The sequence below is a fragment of the Suncus etruscus genome, chromosome 2, assembly GCF_024139225.1.
Source record: "Suncus etruscus isolate mSunEtr1 chromosome 2, mSunEtr1.pri.cur, whole genome shotgun sequence".
Classification (NCBI taxonomy): Eukaryota; Metazoa; Chordata; class Mammalia; order Eulipotyphla; family Soricidae; genus Suncus; species Suncus etruscus.
Genome location: NC_064849.1, coordinates 89,203,669 through 89,218,194, shown reverse-complemented (window position 1 = coordinate 89,218,194; position 14,526 = coordinate 89,203,669). Strand labels below are relative to the sequence as shown.

The following is a 14,526-nucleotide window of genomic DNA, read 5'->3' as shown; positions in this document are numbered from 1 at the left end:
ATAGCACACCACATGGGGTGGTGGAACTCTCTAGCTCTATAAGGAGACTCAGGGCTGTGTCTTATTGTGAAGGTGATGTGATTGTCCTCTGTGGCTCGCTCCCTTGTCCATAACAAAGATGCATGCACCTGGGAGCCTGCTTACTCTTATTTCCCACAAAGTCCTTCCATAGACTGTTGTCTAGTTCAACCCCATGGACAACAGTATGGAGGGTTCTCTCAGTAAACTCAGAATTGAGCAGCTAGAGGATCTAGAAATTACACTTCTTTAGTATCTATTCCCAGAATAAGAAAACATTCATTCTAAAGGATGTACGCACACCACTATTTATCATAGCACTCAGTTCTAAGAGTTGGAATCAACCTAGATACCCAACAACAGAAGAGTAGATCATGGAGATCACACAAATACTACATGGTTGTAAACAGTGATATAATCTTGACATTCCCTGCAACATGCATGGAACTAGGAGATATCATGTTAAATGAAATAAGCCAAAAGAAGAAGGATAAATACAATTGATATCACTTTTATGTGTCATTTGAAATAACAGCATGAGGGAATGCCATAGTTTAAATGGGGGCTGTCAAGAAAGAACACTCTTGGCCTCATAGTATAATGAGGAGAAGGTAAAAAAAAATAGAGTAGATGGGGAGAAAGACAGATGTAAAGAAAAAAGAGGACAGGGGTCAGGGGGATTCAGGTGCATTGGTGATGAGAAGGAAGAGCAGAGATAAATATTCGAACCATACAGTCAGCAACATTGAAATCATGAGACCCAAACTTTAATAACCAAACTCAAATAGGCACCTGTTAGGATGAAAGGCTGGGGGGAGTGTTGGATGGACTACCCTTTTTTTTTATAATAATTTTTATTTTGACCAAAGTGTATTACAAATCATTCACAGTAAGATTTTAGGTATATAGTGACATAGAATCGGGGCATTCCCACCACCAATGTTGTCTTCCCTCTACCCTCGTTCCCAGCATGCATCCCATATCCTTCTCCTTTGCCCCCAGGCTGCTATTATAAGTGGTCCCCTCTGTGTCTAGCTTGTTGTAGATTGGGTATCTATCCTGTTGGCTTTGGATTTGGTACCTAAGTCTGATCATTTTTTATTTCTACTTAATGTTCATACAACTGTTTGGTCTTGGTACCCTCCATTATTTCTCCCTCAGTTTCTGAGGCAGAACAACATGGTTCAAGTTATGTGGTTCTGTTTGAGGAAAGAAGAAAAGGAAAAGGAGGGGGGGCAAAAATCGAACAAGCACAAAATGAGAGGAGTCCTTCTAGAGACTATAAATATAGGTTTAAGAGAAGAAAGGGAAAAAGGAAAAAACATAACAACAATACAAACAAAAATCAAAGTAAATACCTGAAAAGCACCATAGCAATAAAGGCAACAATCAAACAATAATTCCAGTCCTGAAATTAAACACAAAACATAAAACAAAAGAAAAAACAAAAAACAATAAGAACTAAAAATTAATTTGTGCTCCTCCTCCTCCTCCTCCTCCTCCTCCTCTTCTTCTTCTTCTTCTTCTTCTTCCTTCTTCTTCTTCTTCTTCTTCTTCTTCTTCTTCTTCTTCTTCTTCTTCTTCTTCTTCTTCTTCTTCTTCTTCTTCTTCTTCTTCTTCTTCTTCTTCGCATAGGTATACTGTCATGGGCATAACTCCAGGTTCCATACTTGTTCTTTTACTCTCCCCTAGGTTTTTTTTGGTGTCTGGAAACTATTCGCTCAGTCATGGATGATAAGATCAGGCTTCTGTAACTAGAGATCTTGGTATTTGCACAGGTCATAGGATGAAGCCTAGGATGGAGTCTTTCTTTACAGTTCTAGAAGTTCTGTTCTATCACTGTTGTTTTAATCAGTTTTCTGTAATTGGTGGTCTTGGTTTTTGCACCAATCCTAGGACAAAGCCTAGGATGGAGTCTTTCATTTTGTTTCATTTTGTTCTGTTCGATTGCAGTTGTCACAGTCAGACCTCTGGAATTAGAGATATTGGTTGTTGTACAGATCGTAGGCTAAAGCCTAGACTAGGGCCTTTTTTATTGGTCCAGGATAAATTCTGACCAGTCATGGTTGTCACAGTCAGTCTTCTGTAGTTAGTGATCTTGGCTTTTGCACAGATCAAAGGATAATATGTCTTCTGATATCATCTGCTCTTAGATCAAGTTGTTGCCATATCCTCATTATCAGGATGTCATATCAAAATTGGTGTGTGTTGGTGTCAGAGCAGAATTAAGAATGTCCCAGAGGGAGTTTGGTACCTGGGGCTGTTGCAGAGAACTGTGTCAGTTTATGTCTGAGATCTAGGGTTCTGGGTTGGACAGTCACTGTCTAATCACATGGAATCTAAGCATCACTAGGGAACAAAGTTTCTCCTAGCTTTGCATTCAGTAATTACTGCTGACAATGTGGTAATGACAATGACAGTAGGGGCCTTAAGGAATGCAAGGATCAAATTTGGGATTACCATATGCAAGACAAATGCCCCACCCACTGTACTATAGCTCCCCTCTTATTGATCTTTTCTGAACCCCAGCACTACTATTTCTTTGAGCCTCTGTTCCATTAGGGAATATTTTGAAGATGTTGGAATTCCCTTAAAAGCCCACTTGGTGTCAGAGCAAAGGCACAGGCGGTTGTACTTAAGGCAGTTGCCAATCCACATCTCAGCCAGGATGGAAGGTTGGATGAGTTTGGCAATGATTACTCCAAAGGGAGTAATGGCAGCTGCTTGGACTGTCCAGATGCAAAGGAAGGGCTGTAATGGGGGGTGATTCAGAAAACCACCAGTGATCTTAGATGCCTGCTCATTTGTGTTGGCTTCCTCAGGAACCTGGCTCCGTGTTTTCAAGTGTTGGAATCATAAAATACCACCTCTCCCTTAGGTAATGCAGACAGGACAAGGCAAGCCAAGGGCAACTGGGATCTGAGTTGCAACTTCCTTTGGTATTTTGGATACAGAGAAGTGGAGGGATAGGGCACTAGGAGAATGAATGAATCTAACTGGCTGCTTTAAACCTCACTCCCAGAAATGGTATCTAACATAAACATGTTGATGGGCCAACTGTGTGTGGGATATAGTAGCAGATATAAGGAACCCCCTGGCCTCTTCTTCTAAGCTCAGACAGGTGGGATGGTAGCTGGGAGATCATGCACTTGCACATGTTATTGCCAAAGACTAAGCAAACCCAGATGACACTGAGACATGGAGCTCAGTCCTCGAGAGGCTTAGGGACAGTTCACAGAATATCAAGCCCAAACAAGGGGACACAGATGACAGGGTGTCACCTGTAGATTCCAAACCAGGAACTCTGATTCTGGTGAGGACATGACCAGGTCATTGTACACCAGAAGCAACCAGATGGTAAAAGACCCAGATCTATCTACTTAACTTTATCTCCTTAACTCCTTAAGCATTGATTTAGTATGCAAATCATCTATTCAATTTTCAAGTACTCCGCGCTCAGGAATTTGAACTTACTTCTAACAATTCAGCTCAACAAGGAACCAGCATTGAGGTCCTACCTCAACCTGAGAACAAACTAGCCCCATAGAGAATCTTGGAACCAGAAAACAGAATGAGATGTCCATGACAGATGTTCAGGATGAGCAGAAAATGGACAATAAATTTCTGCACAACAACTTCCCCCTTCTTTGTCTCCAGGAACAAGATATGTTTGCTTCCTATTTTTTCCTTATTTTATTTTATTTTTTTTGGTCTTTTTTTCCTTTTTTTTTTTTTTTTTGTCTTTTTTTTTAACCACACCCGGCTATGCTCAGGGGCTCTTCCTAGCTTTGCTCAGGACGCCTTCCTGGCATGCATGGGGGGCCATGTGGGATGCCGGTGACCGAACTCAGGTCGAGCGCGTGCAAGGCAAGCGCCCTACCCGCTGTTCTATCGCTCCGGCCCCGTTTGCTTCCTATTTTACAAAGCATTTTTGGGACCTAAAAGGTTGAGAAAGGAAATATTGCACATCAAGTCTCCTATTACATGTGTCCTATTACATGACATTTTAATTTGAGGGATAAGTCTAGAAGTAGGATAGCTGAATTATATGGGGCTTCTGTTTTTAATTTTTTGAGGAATTGACAGATTGATTTTTAGTCATTTATTGGGGGTCTTTTGGAGTCTACCCAGTGCTCAGGGGTTACACTGTGTTTAGAGGCTAGTCTTTTTTTCTTATTTGGCTTTGGATCACACTTGATAATGCTCAGAGCTTATTCCTGGCTCTGTGCTCTGGGATCATTCCTGGAGGTCATTAGGAGACCATAGGAGTACCAGGTATTGAACCTGGGTCAACTACACGCAAGGAAATGGACCGACCCATTGTACCATCTCACTGGCCCCTGAAGAGGCACCCTTGGTGGTGCTCAAGGAATCATAGGTAGGACCAAGTATTAAACTGGGACCAGCCACATGCAAGGCAAATACCTTAACCCTTCCACTCTGTCTCTCTTTTGATCCACGTTGCATTTTATGATGTCAGCCTCATTTCCCATTCAGTGTGGGTTTTTCAAGGCAGGGGAAAAGATGATTACAATGGGATGAAATCTGTGATGTCAAACTCTGGCATGGTAAACCCATATCTGGGAGAACCCTGTTTCAGGTTGGGAGAGCCAACATGTTGCCAGTAGAGTGACTTACTGTGCTGAGAAATTTCCTCAGAGTTAACCGAGGAGTCTATTCTTCAAGCACCAAAATTATCAAGAAGTTCCTGAAATAGGCAATAAAGTAATCTTTCTGGGAAAGAATCTCCCAGAAAAGCAAAGCTCTGTTAATGTAGAATGTAGAGTAGTGGAGATGGGTTCCAATAAGCAGATGTCTCTGAGCTGATGAGCTGTTTGGTTCTCATGATCTTTGTTGCAAGTTCAGTATCTGGTGGATGTATGAAAGATTTAGATACTTCCTAGTTACTTAAAACATATAGAAGAAAAAATTTTTTGTTTGTTTTTGGGCCACACCCAGTGGTGTTCAGGGGTTATTTCAGGATCTGTGCTTAGAAATTGCTCCTTGAAGGCTGGGGACCATATGGGATGCTGGGGATCCAACCTGGGTCCATTCTGGGTCATTTGCATGCAAGGCAAATGCCCTACCACTGTGCTATCAGTTTGGCTCCCAGATTTTTTTCTTTTGATCTGTTTTTTGTTTGTTTGTTTTAGGTTAGGACCACACTTAGAGTTTCACAGAAACTGCTTCTTGTTCTGTGCTTGGGTCTTCCACATGAAAATCATTGACTCATTCATTTGAACCATTTTCCTGGTCTAAGGAAGGACATTTATTGAAACTCAGGAGGAGAAAGATCTATTGATAAAAACTGATTCTCCCAAGGAAGGGCAAAGGAAAAAAAGGGCAGAGAAAGAATTTCTGAAATTACCACATGATCAACCTCTGCACCAAATTGTAACAGTGTTTACTTATTGGGATTCTCACTGTAATCTCCCAGAATAGATATCATTATATTAGTTCAATTAATTGACTGGGAAGAAAGACTCCAAGACTAAAACTCAAAAGGGAACTAATTGATGTTGAATGAGGCTTCATTATTGAGTGTGCACAGGAATGTCAGACATCATTACCCCCACTTTTGTATGAAGAGTAAAGCTTCACTGAAGTCCAGAAAGTAGGGAAGTGGGAGCAATGGCTAAAGCTGACTCTCCATCCCTTTCTTTCTGGGAATCTTCATAGATTTAGAAGGAAGGAAGGACTTGAGGGGCTGGAGCAACAGTATAGGGGATAGGGCACTTGCCTTGCCCAGGTTCAAACCCTGTCATTATAAGGTCCCTTGAGCATCACCAGGAGTAATCCCTGGAGCACAGAACAAGGAGTAAGCCCTGAGAACTGCCAGGAGTGAGCCAAAGAAAAAGTGTATACAGACACACACACATCTATATATATTTATTTAGAGAAAAAAGGAACTTGAAATTTGTTTTGTCTACTTCTTGAAAAAAATCACTGTAAGTTATAGATTTTAAAAGTAATTGGGCCGGAGAGATAGCATGGAGGTAAGGTGTTTGCCTTTCATGCAGGAGGTCATCGGTTCGAATCCCGGCGCCCCATATGGTCCCCTGTGCCTGCCAGGAGCAATTTCTGAGCCTGGAGCCAGAAATAACCCCTGAGCACTGCCAGGTGGGACCCAAAAACCACAAAAAAAAAAAAAAGTAATCGTTGAGTTGCAGTTATACAATGTTCCAACCCCTATCCCTTTACCAGTCTTCCTTCTCCTCCTCTTCCTCCTCCTCTTCCTTTTTCTTCTTCCTCTTCTTCTCTTCTTCTCCTCTTCCTCCTCCTCCTCCTTCTTCTTCTCCTCCTCCTTCTCCTTTTCCTCCTCCTTTTCCTTTCTTCTTTTTTCTTTTTTCTTTCTTCTTCTTCTTCTTCTTCTTCTTCTTCTTCTTCTTCTTCTTCTTCTTCTTCTTCTTCTTCTTCTTCTTCTTCTTCTCCTTCTTCCTTCTCCTCCTCTCTTCCTTTTTCTCCTCTTCCTCCTCTTCCTCTTTCTCCTTCTCCACCTCTTCCTCCTCCTCTTTTTTATCCCTCCTCTCTCTCCAACCCTTTAGCTACCATGGCTTGCAATACTATTACTGAAGAGGTATCAGTACACCTTAACTTCCTTTTAATTTCCAGTTCTTGTCCAGAGTGATCATTTCCAACTATTATTGCCATAGAGGTCCCTTCTTTGTCCTAAATGCACTTCCAACCCATTGTTTCTATTAACTTTGGGTATTATTATACTATTTTTTGAATATTCTGTAGATGAGTGCCACATTCTACGTCTGTGATTCTCCCTTTGACTCATTTCACTCAGCATGATACTCTCCATGAAGCTTTTCAACAGGTCATGTTGTTTGAATGCCCTTTTGGAGTACCTCTCATCAGTAGAATGGAGTCCTAAGAACAATTTTGAAATCACAGAAGAAATGGACCAAAGTTATAGAAGTAAAGAAGCAAAAACTCACTAGAGAGGCATAAACATTACTTCAGATAGAAACATCTGATAGCAGATGCAGAACGCTATCTTAGCTCAATTTCTTTATCTGAGTCAATCATAGCTTCCTGAAAATTCATCTGCAATAAATTCCCACTTAGAGTGAGTCTCCAGACAGGGAGGTGACTGGTTTTTAACATGGTGTTACTCCAAGAAAACTGTATTAATGAGCCTTGTCTAAAACTCCCTCAAATTCCCTTGATGTTTGAAGCCATAAACTCCATTTCTCACTTACCTCTCATTCAGTTAGTTTCCTCTGATTGTTCAGGAAACCACTCCATACAGATGATCACACATTAATATAACTTAGATGAAAAGTTGGATGTGTTACTTGATATAGAGTTTTCCTCTCCACAGATGAAAATGTATTGTCTAAGGGGATCTTATCATCATGATCATGCAGTAGTGCTGAGGTATAAGAGAAAAATAAACAAGGAAACAATACTCATCCACTTCAAGTGCCTGAGATTTCCAGATTTCAAGTTCTGATGGACTTAGTTTACAAATTATTTGTTCCTATCCAGATCGGTTTCTGATGAAGTAGAGCAGTCATGTCTGTGTTCCCTTAACATTGTATAACCATGTTGTTATAACCATAATTAACCATATATAAATTTGTACTTGGCCCATCTTTCTGTTCTCACCCACCATCACTGCTGCATGTAGCCACCTTCCTCTTCTTTCCTGTAGTGATGGATCCATTCACTGCTCATTTTCCACTCATCTATACATTAATTTTCCCAACTTTTCTTCCATTAAGTCATGGAAGAAATTTCTCATTGAAAATGTATTCATGCTTGACTCTGTATTAGGTGTTAATAGGCATCATATTGATGTTTTATTTTTCACCAGGCCAATTCTTGACAGTGTGGCATTCAATTCTAAGTTGGAATTAATCTTGGGTTCATGCAACTTTCCCTCAGTCCCATCTCTGGGTTCTTGTTCTCTAGGTCCCATTGAAGGTAAGAGAGAAACACATACTGTGAATTTGGGTTCTTATTTCTTGGAACCCAGAGAACATGCAGAAGAAAATGCAGGGCACAAATGTCTGTGATTAAAGTAATAGTAGATTCATACTGTGAGCTTTATATTGTGAGCCAATCCTACACAATATGAAACTCACCACAAAGAGTAATGGTGCAGTTGGGGAAATACTTACACTAACAACTATCATGACAATCTTAATGAGTGAGAGAAGTAGAATGCCTGTCTCAAAGACAGGCAAGGATTGGGAAGGAGAGAGGGGGGCATTGGTGGTGGGAATGTTGCACTGGTGAAGGAAGGTGTTCTTTTTATGACTGAAATCCAACTACAATCATGCTCATAATTATAGTACTTAAATAAATATTTTATATAAAAATAAATAAAGTAATAGTAGTAACATGAATTTTATTTGTAGAATAACTATAAAGGAGGAGGCATGGATTTCACCAGCAAATTAATATTCAGTTGACATTTTCCACATGCTCACAAGCAAATGGGCTCAGAGGTTATGAAATGAGAATTATTGAGAGATAACAGAAGGGAAGTGTTTGTGTTGCATACTGCCCACTCCCAAGTTCAGTCCCTGGCACCACATATGGTCCCCTAGAAGTTCCAGGAGTGATTGCTGAGCACAGAGTAAAGAGTAAGCCCTGAGCATCACTGGGTGTGGCTCCCAAAAAAAGAAATAAAAGTGTGGAATGAAACTTAGACTGGAAGAGTGACACCAAGCCCCTCTCTAAATAGGGGACAGAAGACAACAACAAACTACCACTTTGACATTCCTAACTCATTTTTAATACTGTGTTTTCAGAAATGCTTCCATCTTAGAAAGGAAAAGAGACAGGCCTCAGTTTAGTTTAGTTTAGTTTTGTTTTGTTTTTTGGTTTTTGGGCCACATCCAGCGTAGCTCCTGGCTGTCTGCTCAGAAATAGCTCCTGGCAGGCATGGGGGACCATATGGGACACCGGGATTCGAACCAACCACCTTTGGTCCTGGATCGGCTGCTTGTAAGGCAAACGCTGCCGCTGTGCTATCTCTCCAGGCCCCAGGCCTTAGTTTTTGACTCTGCTTTCAATTTTTTCTGGTTGGACCAGCTCCCTTACTAACTCCAAAGATGAAAGGTTAAGAATCAGTAGGCTAGATACAGAGGAGACCACATATCCTAGCTACCCTGGGGGTGAGGGAAGAGGATATGGGTGGTAGGAAAAAAACGGAGGTGTAGGGAGGACAATTTGGTGATGGGAATCCCCCCTGATTTTATGTAAATATGTACCTAAAATATCATTGTCAACAATATGTAAGCCACTATGTTCAAAATAAAAAAAAAAGTTAACATAAAAAAAAAAAGAATCAGATTCCTGTGAGCAACAGTCACCAACTCCTGATAACACTTGGCAAACCCACAGAGCATCTGCCTCAGAACAAACTTGGAGATGCTTCTCCACTTGGGTCCAACTGCTGGTGGCAGATAGATGTCTTCTATCAGTAATAATTCAAGGGCTCTGTCTTTAGAGCAGCTTTTCCAGACTAGTTTTACAGATCTCAACACTGTTCCTGAAAAATCACTACTTTTATTTGCTGAGAAATCTGGTCCTTTTTTTCTCTGATGCTGGCACCCAGTAGTGGAGCCTGAAATGCAAGTGATATACTACTCCTCATTCTCTCTCCTTCACCAAACTCCACCTCCACTGTATGAATTTTCCTTTCATTAGCTGGAGAGAGAGAGAAAGAGAGAGGGGGGGGGGCACACTTCATTTTCTTTGCAACCACCACCACATTTCCCCCTTCAGGTCGGAAGAGAACCAATAAACCTATCTTCGAATTTTCAAAGAAGGGCTCTCGGTCTAGTTCATTCTTGAATGCATTTAAATAGGAAAAAAAAAAAAAGAAAGAAAGAAACTCAAGCAGGCAGGCTGATTTGCAAATTCTGAAATGACTGTTTTTCTGCTTCAAGGACTCGGTGACAGACAGCACCTCCCCCCATGAGTCCATCATACGCTATTGGCTGGGCTGCAGCTATTCCCAAGGACTTGGCCCCCACCTTTTTAAACATTATTCTGTTACTACTGAATGAAAATTAATTTTTTCATGCTTGGTAGTATTGCACAGCTATCATGCACCTGCTGAGTTTTATGAACCACGGATAGCTTTTGTTCTTTCTCTTTTTCTTTTTCTCCGTTTCCCCATTCTAGATCTCTCTAGACATTTCTTCTATTGTGATTTTAGAACTTTTTTTTTAATCAAACTGGTTTACTCAGATCAACTGGTCAACCTGGAGTAGGAAAACAAACTCTTGGCCAATGTGTGTACTGGTCTTACCTAGTGATCAGAGCACTGAACTAAAGTCCAATGCTTGATTGCCATGCTTCACGTCCTCCTTCTTGTGCCTAGGTAAATATGATTGACCCAAGGAATGCAAGCTCATCATCTGCCTATTAAAGGACATCTCTTTTCAACCTTGATACTATTGTCATAGGTCCTGGATAATCCTTAATTGTAGGGCTGGGGTGTCCCACTCACCATGGAATGCTCAAACACAACCTCAAATTCCTTAAGACATCGCCAATGTTTCCTGAGCTTGGAGGGATTCTTTCTAGTTGAAAAATTATGACTATTATTGTTCATCCTCTCTGGTTCTCGAATAAATATTCCCAGAAAGTGTTGGTAAGACAAGAAGAGGAGGTGAGAGAAAAGGAGAAGGACTAGGAGAGGAAGGAGAAGATATAGAAGATGGAGGAGAAGGAAGAGGAGGTGGAGGAGAATGTGAAAGAAGAAGGGCAGGAGGCTGAGGAGGAGGGGCAGGGAGGAAGAATAAACCAGAAAGGAGCTGAACTCTGGATACTTCAGTCTCTGCTGAGAACCCAGACCAGAGCAATCACCACTTGGAATGCATGCTGGCATCATCTGGATGGATTCAAGAAATGATACCTATTGTCTGTATTCAGCACCTGGCTCTAGAATAAATAAGCTTGAGGATGTATCCAGGCACCAGCTGTTTCGTCTTTAGCTTATAGGTGAGTAGTTCAAAGCCAGGGCTGGGAGCCACTGGGAAGAGCATACCTTAGTGAAGTGTAAGGATCCTGGCTGACTGTCTTGGCTTTGGGCTTTACATCAAATGCACCTGTGAAATGCAACTCAGAAATCTGTGTTACTGAAGTACCCACAATATCTTTCTCCATAACTGTGCAACCAAGTAACAGAAGATTGAAAGCCAGAGGTTCCCAAGTGTCTCCCAACCTTCACCCCTCTTCTTCCTGCACAGGAATCTGCCTTTATCTTACACCTCTGGACTGCATTTATCTGTCTGCCAAAAGAGCATGGAAGACCTCAGGGTGTGGAAGAAGCCTCCAGTGATTGTACAAGGTGCTGCTTGTTCTCAGAGATGGTGTCCAAACAGTCGAGTGGCCACATAGTGGATAACATGGTCACATTGAGAATGAAAGGGGCATTTAAGAGAAAATCTGCAGCAGAAGAAAAACAAGGATGCAGGTAAAAGAATGTACTGTATGAAAAAGGGTAGAGGAGAAGGATCAGAGACGGTGGCTTTACAATGTGGGAGCTGGGACCTTTCAAGGAAACTGAGGCTCAAAGAGAAGGCAGAGCAGTAAAAGTTGGAGTTCCTGAGCAGGATTACTCTGGGCAAAAGTCAAGATACATGTTCAATTTGGGCCAGAAGTTATTGAGGGGGTACTGACCCAAAAAGAACAAAGGCCACCCCTCCCAGAGGTTTCCCAGATGTCCCCCCTACTACAATGGTTGCAATCAAACAGGTTAGAAAACCATCACATTTAAAGTTAAAGTTGTAACCACAAGCACAGGCAAATATTGATTCATCGTCTTGCTAAGTGGGAAAAGTAGGATGCATAAAAATAGAAATATGTAAGCACAAAATCAGGAAGACATTACACTGAAATGAAGAGCTGTAAGAGGTAGTTTTTCTTTTTTTAAATGAAATTTTTTTTTATTTAAAATTGCAGGTTTTTTTTTTCCCTGTGAAACTACAAGTTTATAAGTGAGGAGAGAACTGCCCCAGGTCTGTGCCTCCCAACCCATCACATTCCTAACCTGCCCCCAATACTGCCTGGATCTTTATGGGAGAAGTTCCACTAGGACAGTATTGTTGTAATCCTGAGGATGTTTGAGCAGGTTTGAGGGGGTTCAGATGGTTCAGGGCCACGGATGGGACAATGATCATTTTTCTTTCCTCCACACCTGGCCTTTGCATCCTCCCTCCTCTCTATTTTGGACTGAGAAAGAAACTTCATTTCTGGGGAAATCGAGGAAAATACAGACTTAAGTGCCCAAACACGTATTTAACATACTAGGCATAGTTCCTCCCTTTTCCTCCCCTCCTATCAGCATAGTGAAGACTCAAAGGCATGTCATTCACAAGGGAAGATGGTTCTTTTTGAGATGCTGTTTCCTCAAAACAACTGATTCCAGTTTTGTGGTGGTGGTGGTGGGGTGCTAGCCTGAAGAGCAAGCTGGACTTCCTCACACCAGGTACAGCAGTAAACTGCCCGCATAAGCTAACACCTACGTGATTTATTTTTATTTATTTATTTATTTTGGTCACACCTGGCAGTGCTCAGGGATTACTCCTGGCTCTATGCTCAGAAATCGCCCCTGGCAGGCACGGGGGACCATATGGGATGCTGGGTTTCAAACCACCGTCCTGCTGCATGAAAGGCAAATTCCTTACCTCCATGCTATCTCTCCGGCCCTCACCTACATGATTTTATAAGCAAAGGAGAATGTCTAAATGATTTTAGGGGGGCATGAGCTTGGTACCCAGCTAAACCTATTTCCTGAATTGGTGGTCAGGGACTGGAGCCAAGTGGATCTTTTTTTACCAGTTCTATGTGTTTCCTTTTTCTCTTAGACCCCCTTTGACTATCACCCCTAATATGGGAAAACAAGAAATTAAAAAAACAACAACATATTTATAAAAACATCTACTTCCCCAAACTAAATTAAGAACTAATCAAGAAAGAAAAAACGTACAGATGGATTCCAGGGTTTTAATTTCTTACCTAAAAAAAAAAAAAAAAAAAGCCCTGTCAACCAGTCAACAACCCCAAAGCTCAGTCAACAATTCCCTAAAGTAGCAGAGATTCCCTGCGAGGTAGATATCTGAGTCAGACACTCTCGTCCACCGAGCAATTAATTCTATTGGTTTAAGATGAGCTGCGTATGAGGTAATAAAGCCGTCTGGAGGAGCGGAGGGTGGGGAGACACAGGGGATATGGCATCCTCTGTCCAGAAGTTGTGTCTCCATTTTTGGCATCTCTGGTCAGGCAGGGCTTGCATTGCCACAGATCCCAGAGCTTATATAAGTGGGGCAAGGGAGCCCAGATATAATGGTTATATATTGTATATATGAGAGAAAAGAAGGATCTGAAAACAGGATTCTGGGAGTGTTTTTCTGTGTGTGTGGGGGGGGGGGGAGAAAAAACTGAGAATAGGGGGAGAAAGACACCATTCTCCCCTATAACTCCACTCTCCCTGCCATGTAGTCAGCATCCCCAGCACTGAGATTCTGGGCGGGGAAGAGACGACCCCATTTGCTCTCAGTCTTGTGCTTCTTCTGTATCTGGGGCTTGTCCTCTGGATGCCTGCGTCCTCTCTGAGTCGCCGAGTGAACGCTCCCTGGTCCCTCTGTTGGGGATGTCACTGAGGATGGGGTCACTGCCTCCTGCCAGCCGCCATTTGCCCTCATTTCCCGAGGGCTGTACATCTGGCCTCCCCGAGATTATCCCTGTAGCCTTCTGCCCCCATGAAGTGAGAGATTCCACCTGGGAGGCAGAGTAGGAATCTCCACTGAGGGCTAGGCGTTCCCAGAAATATATCTCCAGATCCTGGAGAGATTGAAAGAGCCACCAGAGCCTGTAGACAGAGTAAGGGGTGTGTCGGGAGCTGATGCGGCTGTGGGCCTCCCTGGGTGGCCTTCTTGACCGGTGCAGATGTTTGCCTCCTCTTAGAACTTTCCAATATTTCTTATAGCTAATCCGCTTGTTGCCAAACCAGTTGGAGACCTGAGACACAGTGATTCCACACTTCTTGGGCAAGCTCTTCTTTTGCCTCTTCACTAAGATAAGGGTTACTCGGGTGGGAGTAAAAATCTCATTTAGGACTTCAGTGGCCTGTTTGCTGAAGTTACGGCCTGAAGTTTTTTGCCTGTATCTAGAAGCGGGAATGCAGGTCATAATAGTGCTCGCAGGGGGCTCTGCTTGAGCTGTATCTGGATGGCACTGCGAACTTTTTTTTTTTTTTCTTTTTTGGTTTTTGGGCTACACCCTGCCCCCGCCTGTCTCCCTCGCTTCTGTCTCCCCCCTGGGGGATAGCCACTGCCCAGAAGGTGTTCCGAGACTGGGTCCTCCCAGACACTCTGGCCCCTGGTGGGGGAGAAAATGGAGGGGGGGGAGAAGGAGGGAGAGAGAGATAGTGAGAGAGAGAGAGAGAGAAGAAGAGGAGAGAGAGGAGAGAGAGAGAAGAGGAGAGAGGAGAGAGAGAGAAGAGGAGAGAGGAGAGAGAGAGAGAGGAGAGGAGAG

At 42.5% G+C, this 14,526-nt stretch overlaps 1 pseudogene; it reads right to left on the bottom strand.

Annotated features, from left to right (window-relative positions):
* Positions 1–13,463: 13,463 nt before the first annotated feature.
* Positions 13,464–14,237, bottom strand: LOC126001793 (pre-B-cell leukemia transcription factor 2-like; annotated as a pseudogene).
* Positions 14,238–14,526: the final 289 nt, after the last annotated feature.